This window comes from Thamnophis elegans, chromosome Z (genome assembly GCF_009769535.1).
Source record: "Thamnophis elegans isolate rThaEle1 chromosome Z, rThaEle1.pri, whole genome shotgun sequence".
In the NCBI taxonomy this organism is placed as follows: Eukaryota; Metazoa; Chordata; class Lepidosauria; order Squamata; family Colubridae; genus Thamnophis; species Thamnophis elegans.
This window is the reverse complement of record NC_045558.1, coordinates 48,476,964-48,495,033: the sequence shown is the minus strand read 5'-3', so window position 1 is coordinate 48,495,033 and position 18,070 is coordinate 48,476,964.

The window sequence follows — 18,070 nt, the reverse complement described above, 5'->3', positions numbered from 1 at the left end:
TTGACAGGTTCTGGAGAGCAAGTAGCAGAAATTTTGAGTAGTTCGGAAAATTGGCAAATACCATCTCTGGCTGGCCCCAGAATGGGGTGGGAATGGAGATTTTAGAGTATCTTTCCCCTGCCATGCCCACCAAGTCACGTCCACAGAACCAGTAGTAAAAAAAAAATGAATTTTACCACAGACAAATAGGATTCAGGAAGCCCCAGCAGTGCATCACATAAAACCTTGTATGGCCAATAGCTGTCTCACAAAAGGAGTGCTTGATCAGCAGTCAGAGGAAGAATCTGGGAAAAGGGAGTTAAGGCAGCAGGGGTTGTATAGTGGAAGGTCCAAATCTATAGTCATTAAGAAAAGGAGAGGGAAGAAGTTTTTGTAGATTTCACTAGAACTATTGGGAATGTTGAAAGTTCTTCCAAAAAATACTCCATATGTTTTTGCAGGTAAAATTTGTAATTAATTAGTCTTTAATGAAGTTCATTGTGACTGGAAAGAACATTTAAGGCATATAGTTAGGTTCATGCTTTATAAGACCTTCAATGTGCATAAATTTAATACAAATTTTCCTTCTCTCCGCACACTGTTAGGTCAATGCTATTACTCGGCACTCTTAGGCAGACACTGACAAGACAAGCTTGTCTGGGCTAGAAACTGTGATTGCTTTCAAATAAGAATATACTGTTTTCATTAGGCACACTGCTGGCAACCCAGCATTTTGAGATGGCGGATACTGAAGAAAAATGTAATGGCATGCTCCATTCTTTATATATAATTAAAATCAAAACAGCTACAAGTCACAGATCCAGAACACAGCACCAATACTTCTAAGAGTATTTAATTTACAAACTCAAAAGCATTTTGGGTTTACCATTATTATAGGAAGATACAGGCAGCTGAACACTTAGGTTAATATTCTTTTCATAAGCAGAGTAATCAGAATTTACAGATTAATAGAGTTGGTTCTTCAAATATACCTAACAGAGAACAGAATCAGAGCTGTGCAAAGGCCAGTTGGGCCGGATGGGAGCTGTAGTTTGCTTATATCTGCAGGAACTTTGGGTTTCTTTGAGACAAGGGACAATCTTCCTTGCAGATGGATAGTTCCTCCTCTCTCTCCATTTAGTATTCAACAGGGAATTTTGTATCCTGCATGTGACAAACTGCAAAAATCTAAGCATTCTAGATGTTGGCTGCAAAATCATCTGCAGGTTAGATCCAGACAGAAGGTGAGACAGCTTTGCGTCCTTTTTTAAAACCATTTGTTATATATTGTACTTTAATATACATAAGTTCTTTATAAACAGTGTATTGTCTGGCTCAATCTGCTTATATAATAATATATAATATAATAATATATTAAATGTAAGAAATACATAATAGTATTTTTCCAACTTCTACTTCTATTGTCCAATCATTGATAAGTCCCATGTTTGAAAATATTTTGTATCTTCTTTATCTATAATGTCAACCTATCCATTTCTGCCCAATCTAGTTTTTTTTTAAATTACATCTTCTTCAATGGGTTCCTCGTTTTTTTCCAGTGTTGGAATATACAATCCATATACAATCCTTGCTTTCATCAAGACATGTAATATTAAATATATATGCTCCAATTTAATGAAAACTGCTGTTCCATTTTAGGCAGACTTAATTAGGATTACACTGTTTAATATGCTGCATAGCTGAAAAAAAGAAGGTGATGCACTTTGCTAAATGGTAAAGAACTTGTACAAGCATTGGACATATTTAGTAATATAATTAATTAGGTGCAAATTTAATAGTTAAGATCTTACAGACCAGAAAATTAAGTAAACAAGTAAAAAAATAGATATACTATAAAGTAGGGTATAAAGTGATTCTAACTATGTGGAAATAGACACATAATGAATCTTCTGAAACTTCTGTCTTTGCACATTTATAAGATCATAGAATCTAAATGACACCATAATATCTATGTATTCTAGCATTGTAGCTAATATGCGTGGAGGAATGTTGATTAAAAAACCCTTCCTTCCACAATGAAAAATTGTAAATTATAATAGGTTTAAACATTCAGACTCAGGTGTTGCTATATGCCATCCTTTTATATATACTTATTAATTATCAATTGTAATGTTAATATATTAAAAGAGGAAATCTGGCACTTATTCATGAAATATTTTAATTTAAGTATTACACAAAACTGTTTGTGTATGTATGTATATACCATTGTAAATCATGTTACATGTTCTGAACTACAAGGTCGCTGCAATATAATACAGATTATTAATCTTTTGGCACTGCCGGCTATATTTAGACACTTGAGAAAATGTTTGGGTAATTGGCCATCTTAACTGCTGAGAAATGCTACCCCTTAACAAAATAGTTAACATAGATGACTTCCAGTTGACGTCATAGCAGGATCAGACACGTGAAGCAGGTCTCCACGCTCCCATACCAAGTTGTCTCCATCGGTGGGCTCCGACAGGAACCAAAGCTGCCCTGTAGGGGCAGTGAAGCAAAGAGGGACACACTGTGAGGTTGCAGAGAGTCTCAGCTTTTCTGTCTGACCCGGGATTCTTTTTCCCTCTCAGTCATGATAAAGAGAAGAGGCAGTCTAAAGATGGCTGCCACAAAGCTTTGACAACTGAGGAACAATTAAGACTGGTGCTGGAGCGAACTTGAACAATGACTGGAACTGGGGAAGAGTATTCTTTTTCACTTAAAACCTAACCCAAAGAATAATTTAGAACTCTTTGCTCAGAACTTTTTACTAAAGTGGCAATTAAGCATTTTGAGAAAAATACCAGACTGGAAGGAAAAGATGCAAAGAGGGAAAAACAATAAATCTTTAAAAATACAGAAAAGTGGACTCTTAAACTGAGATGACATGGTAATGGGAAGTCATTTTAAAATGCTGGAATTATCTATATAAAAAAATTTAGCCTGCTTTTACAATTGAATTACAATTAAAATTACAATTGAAAAACTAAAATTAGATTGATTAGTGACAACACTGAAGTTTAAGTTGAGAGCGTCACTTGCTGACAGAATGAACATACATGTCTGGGAATACTTATATGAAGGAGTGTGAAAATATTTATTGGATTATATCTAACTACCCCATGACTACTGGAAATTAAAATATGAGAACAAGGAAGCTATTTAATTAAAATGACCCCTAAAGTTTGATGCTGTAAAGAGGATGTAAAGAAGCTTTTGATAACTTCTGGGACTTCTTAAACGCAACTAATTGATTACCTATGGGATACAAAGAACTGTGATGAGTGTACTTCTTGAAGGGCAACTTTAGATCTGAATAAATGGTTCTTGGACTACTGGACAAAAGTAGGACTTTTTAAAACAAAATAAGATGGTTCAAAAGGAAGAAATGAGTGGAACTTGGAAGGAGATGACATTGATTTTCCAATGCCCAAAGGACATCACAGAGAAAAGATCTAAGGAAATTATGGGAGTGGGGGAAAGGAAAATACTATACAAGGGATGATGAATAAAGATCAAGATGCCTAGAAAAGGGAGGAGCTTAGAAGAAATGGAGGAAAAGACTGAACCGAAGAACCAGCAAATAAAAGATGACAACAAGGAGGATATAATAATAAAAATAACAACGATTGATGAATTAAATCAGGGGGAAAATATTTTAAGACAGTTGAAAAGAAAATTGGAGATACAGGGAGATACTTTTGAAAGGGAGATATTGGCAGATATTTTGGAAGTGGAAGAGGGTAGAGATGGGAGAAATACTTAGACTGAATAGCCAAGAACTAGATGCAGGCAGAGATAAAAATCCAAGAAAGGAATATGGGAGGCAAGTTAAAAACAAGCATAGCAACCAAAGAATTGAAGCCGACAGGAGATGATGGATAGAAAGGAAAGAATTTTTCTTTTTGTTGTTGTACTGATTTGCTTTTCTTCTCCACTTTCTTTCCCTTCTTTTTAGAATGGTGGCACGATTAGCAGTTAGGTAGGATAGAAAGAAAATGTCTTTTAATAAAAAGGTGACATGATAAAAAGTTAGCATAGAGATAGAAATAAGAGAAAGGGAAATATTAGTGTACAAATTTTTACATAATAAAATAAAAGCAAAAACAAGAGGGAAGTTTAGAAATTGAATAGCAGTATTATGTAGTATGATAAAATAATATGGTGAGTGGCATTAGAGCAATATATTAAAACATGGAATAATTAAATAACAATAGACTATAATTTAATATAAATGTGTATTATTATTAGAAATATATACATTGGTTGAATGTAATAATTATGACCAATTTTACTAGTTTTACTTGTATTATAATGTATGACACCCAGGTGCTACACTGTTCCCGCATTGATATGTATATATAAAATAAAATTAAAAACTTTAAAAAATGGCTAACATAGTGTCATCATAATTACTTACCAGTTGCCTTTTCTGGCTACTAGGAAAATAAAAAGTGTATGTAGTATTTTTAAAAAGTAAACATTTTTATTATTTCATATAAATAATTAGACTTTCAAAAAGTACAAGTAGTCCTTGATTTATGATTGGTTGCTTAGTGATCATTCAAAGTTATATTGGACACAAAAAAGGTATTCAGGACCTGAAATCCAAATCCCCATACCTTTCCCCACCTACGATCACATTCTGGGCACTTGGCAATGGCTGTAAAGTGCCATGTGGTCAGGGGACTACAATTTAAGTTTTTGGTTGAAATGGCATTTCCTTCTGATTTCAATTAAAAAAATGCCCATTGCAAACAATGAACTGGTATAACTTACAAACATGACTCAAGGTTCAATTATGATTTTAAGCTGAGGACTATCTGTAATTTTTATACACTCAGCAATCTTAAATGACTTTCTAATGAATACATTCAAATTTATATATAATTGATATAGTATCAATCAATAGAAAATAAAACAAAATATTAAGACTATTTCCCTACTGTTCATTTTATGGCTAATGGAAAGAAATGTACACAGCAAATCAAAGTAAAATAAAATATAACCAAATGCTGATAAATTAATCACTTTCCTTTAGGATCTCAACCATTCTCTGGGAATACACTATTTGGTTTAAAAGGTATCCTAAAAGTTTCACAATATTTTAAGACCAATTTACACATTGTACTGCATTTGGCAGTTGGGATTATTACTGGAATAATCATTTCTAGATTAATCCAACAACAATGTGAGAGTTTGAACTATGGTTGGCTTCAATATACATTAGATTTGTATTTGTATTTGTATTTATTAGGATTTATAGGCCGCCCTTTTCCCTAAGGGGACTCAGGGCGGCTTACAATCATTAGGGAGGGGGTGCAATTCAAAAATAAACAATATGTGAACAACGTAAAATAATAAAAACACAACTTGCATTCAACACTCAACACTCGGGTGGGGCGAATTAGAAATTTATCCCCAGGCCTGTTGGGATAGCCAGGTCTTGAGGGCTGTGCGGAAGGCCTGGACGGTGGTGAGGGTGCGTATCTCGACGGGGAGGTCGTTCCACAGGGTCGGGGCTGCAACAGAAAAGGCTCTCCTCCGTGTAGTCGCCAGTCGACATTGGCTGGCGGATGGGATTCGGAGGAGGCCCAGTCTGTGCGATCTTATCGGTCGGAGGGAGGTAATCAGCAGAAGGCGGTCTCTCAAGTAGATAATTGTTGCTATCACTATAAATATGATCTATTGTAACCTTTGATACTATACATTGAATGATATCAAAAATTAGATTATTCTTATTATCAGAGAAACAAAAAAAGGTGCTAAACATCTGTAAGTCTTATAATCAATCACTGTATGCATCTGTGGGCAATAAAAATCAATCAGGAACCAGTGCACTTAAATCTAGTTTTTTAAGTATGATATTTTCTTTAAGAGTTTCCTTCTCTAAATGCCAGCCTTTTCTACTACAGTGATTGATTCCATCCTCAGGGAACGGAACATAAGCAGTTTCATCTCTTTCACAAACTACATATTTTTTATATGTTTGAAAAGATAAGTAATATTAAACATCGTTTTTATTCTTAAATAAAGAGTTTCATATTCAGATACACAAAATTTGGGTAGCTAAGCTGTATCCGGGATACTTTTGCAGCATTGCGTGCATTGGGAAGGTCTTCTTTATTATAGTGCTTTTTCTTTAGGAGGTGAATCTAATTATTAAAAATAAAATGTGGATTCTGAAGTATGATGATAAACCTGCCTAAAGGCTTAGATATATGGACTTTATTTTTGCATCCAAATGTATATAATCTTGCTCTATTTCTGAGATTTTTACCTTAATTGTAAGAAAACATGTCATAGTTTGAATCTCTCTCAACAATGTAATCCTCAATTGTTCAATTTTAAAGATTATGTGAATGCATAGAAGAGTGTTTTGTTTTTTAATAGCTGAGGTATTAGATTCTCTGAACTTCTGATCAAAATCTGGTCACGTTTTCTGCAATTAAAAAAGTATATAAAAGATTAAATAAAGCAATAATGATTTATATATTTTCTGCACTGCTCTTCAGTGACCATTAAAATAAGTGTATTGTTTTGCATCTGCTTTCAGACAGCATTGCCGAAAGTTAAAAAAAAACTTCAAGCCAATTTCTGAGAATACTTTTAATCAGCCTGTTCCTTTACCAAGAAATATTGGCAAAGAAAGGTCAGGGAATATTGTCCAGCACTGAGCAGCCACTATTTTAATTTTTCCTAGTACTGTAAAAAGGTATGATATAATGGGAAATTTAAATAGTGTCATAACTCAATTATCCAAAGGATTCAACATAAGTCCGATTTTTTTACAGTAATGTACATTTATGCTTTTATGGGCCTTAATCGTTTTCTGTTCACTTTTGGCCAACCATTATTTTTGCTTATAATTTTTATAATCTTAAAAGAAATTGGTAATTGTTCTTTAGTAAATTTTATAAGACAACTGGGCTAACATAATGTATAAAATAAGTTTCATAAAATTAATTTTTATTTTCCTATTCTGGGTCCAGAAAGCTACATAGAGGTATAATTTGTTATTTGGAATAATTTTTAACTGCAATATCAACAGATATTACAACACGTAACAACTCTTTACTAGCCTGGAAAAAAACATTATTTTCCTCTTAAAGAATTATCAACTTAATAGAAAAACAAAGATTTCTATTGTAACTTTGAAATATCTGAGTATCAATTTTAAACCTTCAGAGATCACTAAAAGATGATATTTAAATTGTGTCATCTTATTCCAGATGTATAAATGTTCTTGAGAGCTAATTTCTTGAAACAAGTGACCTTTGGGATGGGGCCTTGGAATTTGTAACAATAATTCCTTTAGACAGATTATTACAAAAATAAATAGCTTAGATATGACCTATAACCTTAGAAATTAATCATTTAAGAATATATACATATTGCATTAATGTTGTATGAAAAAGTCCATAATGTAGAGAAATTAAGTTTTTCGGAGATCTTTTTGGTTTTTTAAAAAAGGAAAATATTGATGGTGTAAAATACACACCTCCAAAGATCATTAAAAACACTATCTATGAATAGCATTTAACAATACTATCTGTTTTGGAGTAAAATATTTATAATACTTTAGTATTGTTTTTAAAATAATTGAAGAAATTGCCATTTATACAGTAGAAGAACTAAAATAAAAATAAATGGATCATCAAACAAATCAACCCTCTTCTCATTTGATGCACAAATAGCCAGACTCAAATTATTAATGTAAAGACCCAACTCTATGGAAAAGATTCTAAAAGTGAAAAAAGGGGAAGAACAGAATAATCACCTGCAGCAAATAGATGGCAATGGCAATGAGTGCAGGTTGGGATTTGAAAGATTAGGGATCGATCATCATGGAAAAAATCTACTTTGTTAAAATCTTACTTTGTTTTTTAAATATTTTTTTATTCTGCTTTTATTATTTTAATAAATAACTCATAGCGGTGAACATACCTAATATTATTTCATCCTCCTCCTCCTTTAAAATGAGTTGGACTAAGACAAAGTTATTGGCCCAAAATCACCCAGCCAGTTTTCATGCTTAAGGCAGGACTAGGACTCTTTCTTGGTTTCTAATTATTTAACCATAAAACCAAACAAGGTTTGTTTGCTTTTCATATTGCTGTATTTTAATTATTTATTTCTAAAGCACCACAGCCACTAATCTGTAGTGATTAGCATTAATTTCATATTGATAATACATGGATCATTTCCCCACTTAATATTAACTTTCTTTTTCTTCCTGTATGTCTAATTTATTTTAATTACTATAATGTATGTAGGATTTTTACTGTCTAATCATTTAGGTATTTTGTTGATATAGTTGTTATATTTTACCAATAAAATAAAAATTCAAATAAGCACACAATATAAGACTTAAAAATGGAAGCCCTTGCTTTATATCCCATTTTATTTTAAATGGCATTGAAATAGCCACTATGTTTTCTGTATAGTTTGCAATTCATTGGTTATTATATAGCACATATAGTCACATGTTTTAAATTATCGTTGAGATTTTATAATTCTTATTGCTTTAAGCTCAAAAACTTAACATATTTTCTATATTTCTCTGTTTTAAGCTTCAGGTAAAATCTACCAATTTTTTCCAAAAGTCATTCTTCAAAAGTAATAAAACATAATAAAAAATGGTTAATAACAAGGAAGTAGATTTCAGATTGCTAGACTAGTTGGCAATAATCTTTTTAAAAATGCAGAATGCTTTGCACAGTTCTATTATCAGCAATTTAAAGAATATTAAATGCAGTGTATTTGAACCCAATTTTGCCCATATTGCCAGCAAATATTTGTCAGTCTCAAGTAGCCTAGTGTTGTCACCCAGGTTCCTTTCCTTATGAACTTTTTAAAACAAGTTATTTTGTAAAATCCTGTATTGACTACATAAAAGAACATAAAACATCTTACGTAATTTAATAAATTAAATCTAGTGTAGTGTTATGCATTCTTTTTGAATTCCATCTATATCTGAACACAGTAAACTGTTAATGCAAATAAATACTGGTAGGATGTGTCAAATTTTTCAACTTTCAATTTCCAAACAATAGGAAGACTCAAATGTTGTGACATGCCTTGAAGATTGTAAAGGTATTTTGGTTACTTTAAAATAATTTAGATGTGCTTGACAAGTAACTACATTAATATTTATGTTATCATATTATTATGATTGAACTGATTCTTAAAGAATAAGTCAAACCAATAATTATTGCATCATTTAAAAAATATTTTTCTATATAGGAAAAACACATACATCAAGTTGTAATCTCATGCCATTCATCACTTTACAACATTCTACAGTCAGGATGGCATCCATGGATGTGCATCCACTGATGTTCCTCCACTTTCTATGTGCATCTCATACACGCAGATATAAACAATGTGTGGAAAAAAAGGGTTGGTCTTGTAATCACACAGTCACAGCCAACACCTTGTGTTTTTTTTTAATTTCCTCCTACAGATACCTTGTATAACACCTACTAAATGGGAAGCCAAAGATGCTGTATTCAGTAAATGATTTTGTACCATGCAGGTCTGTCTAACGATAGAAGAATTAGCAAAAGGCAGGGAAACAGAGAACATTTGTTCCTCAAAAACACTGTTCTCTCTAAAGAACAAAGTATGGCTCTGATGCTTTCAAATCAAAATAATTGCTAGAGATGCTGTATAACTTCTATGTCAAGAATTACAGTACATTAGGGAGTTCCTCCAATAAGGCAAAATAACAGCAGTTCATCATAGAGTTAATTCAATAAAATGTTTTCTACTTGGATTAACTGACCCAGTTTTTCCAGACTCTTGAATGGGAAACAAAGGATGAAACGTGTATATTATATGGATCTGAAAGGAAAGGCCTGGGTGTTCCAGCTTGCTGAAGGCAGGCCTCCGTCTCTCTGTCTGGTTTCAACAAATTGTTTCTCATTAGATGAGTGCAGTGGCCCTTAGGGAGGCCCAAGCTTACTAAAATTTACATTACAAATAATTGTGCATAGTTTGTATAAAATGACATAGCTGGTTTATACTCTCACAGAAGAACATATGGCTTGTCAAGACAAGATAATTTTGCCACTCCACTGCAACTGGAAAGTACTACTTTTTTATTAAGGAAATTATGTCCTTTAAAAAGAGTTTGGATATACAACATGAAGTAAATAAAATATTATGTATAACTGTTCTGACCCCCCTCTTTGCTCGTTCACAAATGACAGTCAGACAGAACTTCAAAGGAAATATCTTTATCAGTCCTGGCTCAAGCTGGCTGCGAGCCAAAAAATAAACGTAGATAAAGTATCTGGCAAAAAGTTACACAGCAAAAGCAAAAACAAAAAGCTCTTACAGCAAACCAGGTTTACAGAAAGCAAATCACTTATCCAAGTGCCTCTTTGAATCTTGAAACGATGAACCACATACGACGAACGACGAACCACGAATGTTGACTTCTGCCATGAAGGCATGGCACCATCCGTTTTTTATCTGCAGAAGACGACCCTAACAAGCAACAGCTGCTCATTATTCCTGCATCCCGACGCAACTCACAGCAAGCTTCTGCTGAGTCACAACACATAACATTATGATATTGAAATTTTTATCCAATCCATATCAGAAAATAATCTGACATGATTTTATACCTCAAATTAATGTGAATATTAGGACATAACTATTATATCCCACTCAGTCACTTTTTGTGAGATGGGCAGATGTATAAATTTGAGAAATAAATTGATAAAATTTATTATTTTTCAGTTTTATGAAAAGCAAGTGTTCATAAAAATATGTGTTTATAAAAAATGTACAGCAAGTCTGTACATAAAATATAGGCATTGTTCAACTTAAATATGATTCAAACTTTGCTTTATATTTCATAATAATACAATCATGTACCTCCTTACTTAAAAATAAATCAAAGGAAGTTCAATGGAATATAAACCCAAGTAATTGTGCCAAGATTAACATCTCATATTTTTTCACTAGTACTGGATTTAATGAATAAACAAAAATACATTTTTTTTGTAGTGAGATAAAATAAGATACATTTAAAAATGTCAAGGCAAGAGACAAAACAGGTTTTAAAGACATAACATACACACATATTTTAATTTTTGTTCCTTAATTTATAGTTAATGTAATCTCACTTTTTATTATTTCTAAAAATTATGCAATGTAAAAATAATTGTCTTGTGATAATTTCACTTTTGCAAATGGTGTTACAGATTAAAAATTCATATGCAATGTCTCAATTTACAAGAAATGAACTATTTTTCAACCTCCTTTTAGAGGCAATTTTTGAATTAAAGTTTCTGAATATGAACTGGTGAAAGTTAAATTTTTTATAAATTTCACATTTTTATTACAAATTGCCTAGACATTCCTGAGAATTTGAAATATGCAAGAATACTTAAATTTAAAACTACATACAAAAGCATATATGGGTAAGATAATTAGGTAGACGTATATCTCTCCAGATACTATAAGCTGTTTTTCTGATTGGAATAGAATATATTTTACATCCTCTTGGCTTGGACATTATACAGTGATAATTGGATCAAGCCCAAATTGAATAGATTTTTGATCAGAACTTTAAGGCTTTAGAACATAATTAAATGAGTATCTTAATTAAGGCCCTTCTATTGCTTCGCTTCTGGTTATTTAATTCATTTATTACACTTTTTTGTAAAAATAAGAACTACAAATCCACTTTTATTTCAAAAAATGGAACTTAAAAATAAATTTGTTAAAATGAGATCTAAAATAAAACAGTTCAAGAGTCAAAAACACTCAGTGAGTTGTTATTTTTAGCACTGACCCATAAAGTTAGCTTTCTGCCATATGACCTAGAAAAACAGGGAATAAAACTATAGGACCGGGATGGTGAACCTATGGCACATGTGCCACTGGTGGCACGCGGAGTCATTTGTCAGGGCACACAAGGCGTTGCCCTGTCATCTGGCCAGCGCGCATGTGCGCACTGGCCAGCTAAATTCAGCCTTTTTAAAAGCCATTTTTCACCCTCCCCAGGCTCCAGAGGCTTTATAGGAGCCTGGGGAGGGTGAAAACAGCCTGCCCCGCCTCACGAGTGGCCCTCTGGAAGCTTCAGGAGCCACTTCTGTCACTTCCAGTTTGCTCGTAGGGCTGTTTTTAATCCTCCGGAGCCTGAAACATTTTCTTCATGGATACTAACGAGGCGAAGAATTCTTTTGAAGAAAAAAAAGATATGATAAGATATCTTAGAGAAGGAAACTTTATTCTATGAGGATTTGTTTGAGGTTAATCTACAGCGTCTAACAATACAACTTTGGAATTTTTTTTCATGGATATAAATAACGCTGACAATTTCTTGAAGTTAGGGGACTCGATAGGCATTCAGAGAAGATTTCATTCTATAAAGATAAGCTGGAGGGATTGATTTAAATTTAATGACTTCATTGGTTAGGATGGATTTTTATAAGTTTGATATATGTATATTGAGCTTTAAGTAGTTTTGTGTATATACAATGAGTTTGTAAACTACTATTGATTAAACTTGAAATATGAGAAGAAAAAGATCTATTTTATGAAGATAAATTTGAGGGAGAAATTTGAATCCGATGAGCTAATTAGAGTTAATTGGACCTATAATTGAATGAAAGCTCTAATGTAGTATTGTGTTTTGGGTTCTGGGTTTAAAATGCAAATAAAATTTCCCATTCATATATAATACTTAAGTATTTTTTAAAGTTAGTAAAATATCAAAACTAGAAAAAGTGTTTTCTCCCTTTATGGTTAAAAAAAATCAAAATAATATAAAGGATTATCTTAATATGAATTGTGACAAAGATTAATGAATTAACAGAAGCACATATTATTCACCACAGCAAAGAGAAGAAGAGATGGTCAAATTGATTCTTTTATCCAAAGAAGAGAATATATCTAACCTTGTTTCTATTTTGAAATTGCTTCCAGATTTTGTGCTTGCAATGAAAAAAAAAGAAACTTTGATTTTGTTTTTGCTTGTTAGATATGTTTATTGTTATAAAAATGATTGCATATACTGCTGTGTGTTAGTAAAAGGTTGCAATTGTAATACTGTTATCTTCTCTTATGCTAAAGAAGTTGGTGTCTTTTTCTTTCCTTTTCCCTGTTTACATCATCTTTTTTTCTTTTTTCCTCCACTTCTCCTAGTTCTCTATTACTATTTTGAATTTCTCTTTGCATTTTATATTTTGATAAACCAATAAAAAGTTTGATAGCGAAGAAAAAGTTCTATGTGGTAGTCATTCAAAATATAGAATAGTCATCAATGAAAGGTTGGAACGCTTATCTGTTTTCCTACATTTCCTTCACTACAGCTATCCAGCAATCAAATGTCATCTGGAAAACAAAGCTTTTTCAGATACCATTCTGCAAATTCACTGGGAGACATCTGCAGTGATGCTACCGTGCAAGTATGATCTGGTAGTATTCTGTTTATTACAGAAGTGATCAAATGATTAGCTGTACCAGACTGCAATTTCCCTTTAAGAGAGAACTTTTTATTTTTCTTTAAAAAAAACAAACACAAATATGTCATCATTTGTCAATCATTAAGACATTGAAATACAATTTTTTTTGTTGTGTGTACCCCTCCCTCCCTCCACCCCCCCATCCCCCCTCCTCCTTCCCCCCCCGACTTCCCAGAACCCGTACACGGTATGGATTTTTAACTAACACAGTCTAAAATCTATTGAGAAAAAAGAAATAAAGAAATTAATGACATTCTAGATTGAACTTAGCTTCTTCTTACTGAACTAACTTTTAACAGTTTAAATCATTTCTGATCTTAAGCATAGGCTAACTGGAATTTCTTAATCCCGTATTTATTTTGTATATAGTCAATCCATTTTTTCCAGTCTCGTTTATATCTCTCATTTGAATGATCTTTGAGATATGCCGATATTTTAGCCATTTCAGCTAAGTTTGTTACTTTCAATGTCCATTCTTGGATTGTAGGCAAGTCTTCCTTCTTCCAATATTGCGCCACCAACAGTCTTGCTGCAGTTATCAGGTGCAGAATCAAATTGGTCTCTACCACTGTAAAATCAGTACATATACCTAGTAAAAATAACTGAGGAATAAACTTTATCCTTTTTTAAAAAACATTTTGCATGACCCACCATATTTTTATCCAAAATGCCTTAACCTTTTGGCAGGTCCACCATATATGATAATATGTAGCATCGAGAGAACCACACCTCCAACATTTAGGCTGTACATTCGGATACATAGCAGCCAACTTTTTAGGATCTAAATGCCATCTATAAAACATCTTGTAAAAATTTTCTCTCAGATTTTGAGCTTGTGTAAATTTCACATTTCTTACCCAAATTCTTTCCCATGTATCCAACATTATTGGTTCCTCAATATTTTGAGCCCATTTTATCATACAATCTTTAACTAATTCTGTTTCCGAATCCATCTGTATTAATACATTATATATCCTCTTTATATGCATTAAGCTTTGATCTCTTATTTGTTTAAACAGATTATCCTCAACTTGAATAAAGCCAATTTTTTGATCTATTTTCCACCTAGCCTGTAATTGCCCATACTGGAACCATGTTTGAACTACCTTCTCCTCTTTTAATACCTCTAAAGATTTTAATTGTAATACCCCCCTTTCCGAGGTAAGAAGCTGTCTGTAAGTAAATCTATCCTGTTTTTGTGCTGTATTCATATTTTCAATTGCATGTCTAGGAATTGCCCACATGGGTATCTTGTCATTTAATTTATATTGGTATTTCTTCCAAACCCGCAATAAAGCATTTCTCAAAATATGACTTTTAAAGTTCTTATCCAATTTTTTGTTGAATAACAGGTAAGCATGCCAACCAAATACCAGATCGTGTCCCTCAATGTTCAATATTCTATCATTGGTTAAATGAATCCAATCACTAATTACAGATAATGCCACTGCATCATAATATAGTTTTAAATTAGGTAGTTTCAATCCTCCTCTCTCACGTACATCTTGCATTATTTTCATCTTTACCCTCGGCTTCTTTCCTGCCCACACAAATTTGTTGATACCCTTCTGCCATTCTAAAAGGTTCGCATCTTTTTTAAGTATAGGTAACATTTGGAAAAGAAATAAAAATTTTGGTAAAATGTTCATTTTCACTGCCGCTATCCTGCCCAGCAAAGATAAGTGCAATTTCTCCCATTTTTTCATCTCTGTCTGTATGCTATGCCAAAGTGGTTCATAATTATGCTTATATAATTTCCCATTTGAAGTTAAAATGTTAACTCCAAGATATTTGACTTTTTTAACTACCTCACATCCTAGCATCACTCCTAATTCTTCCTTTTGTTTAATATTCATATTTATAGCTAATATTTTGGTTTTTCCTAAGTTTATTTTAAAGCCAGACACTTGACCATATTGATTAATTGTATTCATTAAAACCATACTGGATTCCTGCGGTTGTTCCAATATTATGACCAAATCATCCGCAAAAGCGCGGACTCTATATTCTTGCTGCCTAATCTTGATCCCTTTTAAACCATCCAAGCCCCGTATTTTATTCAACAATACTTCCAAAGTTATAATAAACAATAATGGGGACAAAGGACAACCCTGTCTTGTACCTTTTCCAATTTGAAAAGAGTCTGTTAAACTTCCATTGACTATGATTTGTGCTGTTTGCTGTTGGTATATTGCTTTAATTGACTGTAAAAAATTATCTCCTATCTGCATTTTTTGCAATATCTTCAGCAGAAATTGCCAGTTAACTCGATCAAAGGCCTTCTCAGCATCCAAAAATATAAACGCAGCAGGGATCTGGTTGTTCTTTCCCAAATATTCTAATGCATTAATAATTAATCTGACATTACTTTTCATCTGTCTCCCTTGTATAAAACCTGTTTGGTCCGTATGTATCAATTGTTGAATGACCAACATTAACCTATTTGCTAATATTTTAGTAAAAATTTTATAATCTACATTCAGTAATGAAATGGGTCTATAATTTTTGGGTTGAGTAGTATCTTGATCTTCTTTGGGTATCAAAGATATAAACGCTGTCTTCCAAGATGGAGGGACTTTACCTTCCGTTTGAATCATATTAAATAATTCTCTAAGAGGTTCTACCATTTCTAACTGTAAGTTTTTGTAGTAAACCGCTGTCAAGCCATCTGTACCTGGTGCTTTCCCTGGCTTTAATTGCTTAATTACCTGCAGGATTTCCCCCGAGGTTATTGGTTGATTCAATTTTTGCCTGTGTTCTTCTCTAACTGAAGGTATTTTCTCCTTGTCTAAATATTTGTCTATGTCTAAACCATTAATTTTATCCCCTTTATACAGTTCTGTAAAAAATTCCCAGAAAGCCTTTTGAATCTCTTCCTGTTGGAACACCTCCTTCCCTCTGTAAATCAGTTTAGATATATTTCGAGTTTTCCTTTTTTTCCTAATCTGATAAGCTAACCATCTGCCAGGTTTGTTTGCATTACAAAAAGTATTGTGTTTTGCATATAATAAATTAGTAGCTACCTGGTCAGAGATCAACATGTCAAATTGAGATTTTAATATGTTAATAGCTTCCTTAACCTTTGTATCGTCTGGTTTCCTTGTTAACTCCAGCTCTTTTCTCTTAATTTCCTCTTCCAGTTCTGTTCGTTTTAGCCCTTGCTTATTTCTATGTGTTTTATTTATATTCATCAAAACTCCTCTCATATACGCTTTGCTTGCATCCCATACAAATTCCATAGATGTACCCTTATTCATATTCAAAACAAAATATTCAGATAGTAATTTTTTACAATCATTAATATAGTTTTCATATCTAAATAAATTTTCATTCAGTCTCCAAAACCTTCTTGCCTGCACTACCCTTCCCAACTCCATCCAAACTGGGTTATGGTCCGAAAGGACTCTAGCTGCAATCTTTGTTTTCTTGACCCTAGAAAGCAAATCATTAGTGGTTAGAATAAAATCGATCCTTGAAAGGGATTGATGCCTGTCCGAGAAGAAAGTGAAGTCATATTCCTCTGCATTTCTTTCTCGCCAGATATCTCTCAATTCAAAATCATCCATAATGTCAAAGAAAGATTTGGGTAACTTTGCTCGCATCTTGGTATTTAGGCGGGAAATCTTCTTATCTCTCTTAGTGTCTATCACTCCATTCCAGTCACCCAATAGTATACAGGAACTATAGTCCCACTGTACTAATTTAGCATGAAGATTTCTATAGAATCTATCTTGCTGTTGATTGGGAGCATAAATTCCCAAAAGTAATGTCTTTTTCCCTTCTAAGATTAAGTCTAAAGCAATATATCTTCCGAAGGGATCTGCTTCTATTAATTCAGCTTTCATATCTTTTCTTAAGTATACAACTATACCATTCTTCTTTTCCATAGCAGAAGCTGCAAAATGTTGACCAAGTTTTGAGTTGATCAAATATTTTTGATCAGTTGACTTGATATGAGTTTCTTGCAAACAAATTACATCGTTCTTAAACTGTTTAAGATAATGAAATATTTTCTTCCTCTTCTGTGGAGAGTTCAGTCCGTTGACATTCCATGTTAAAATCTTAGTTGTCATCTTTGGTTGGTTGAAGCATTTTTAGAGCTTCCTGCACGGCCTGTTTAACCTTAGGTCTAGCTCCTCCCACTGCTTCCAGATTTGTTGTTGTAGTTCCTTGATCGATGGCCGATGATTGTTGATGCTGTTGCCTCTTAGCTTGTTTCTCCATACGTCTAGTAGTCATGCGGCTAGGTCTTGGTTCCATAGCACCTTGCACTTCTAGAGAAGAGAGATGCTCCATCTTGTCTGGTGGTTGTGTAGTTTGCTGTCTATCCTGTCCTTCTTGTGGTCTTTCTCTAGGTCCAGATGGTGCAGGGTGTCCGGCCTTCAATATATTATAATAAAAATCTCGGGCTTTCCATACAGAGTTGAGGCGGTACCTTTGCTTATCAAATGTAAATATGATGCCAAATGGTGCATCCCATCTATACTGTATCTGACGATTTCTGAGTTCTTCGACCAAAAAAGCGTAGTCTCTTCTGGCTCTTAACATTTGAGGTGGTATCTCTTTCAAAACAGCCAGGTCTTGACCGCCAATTTGAAGCTTAGTGT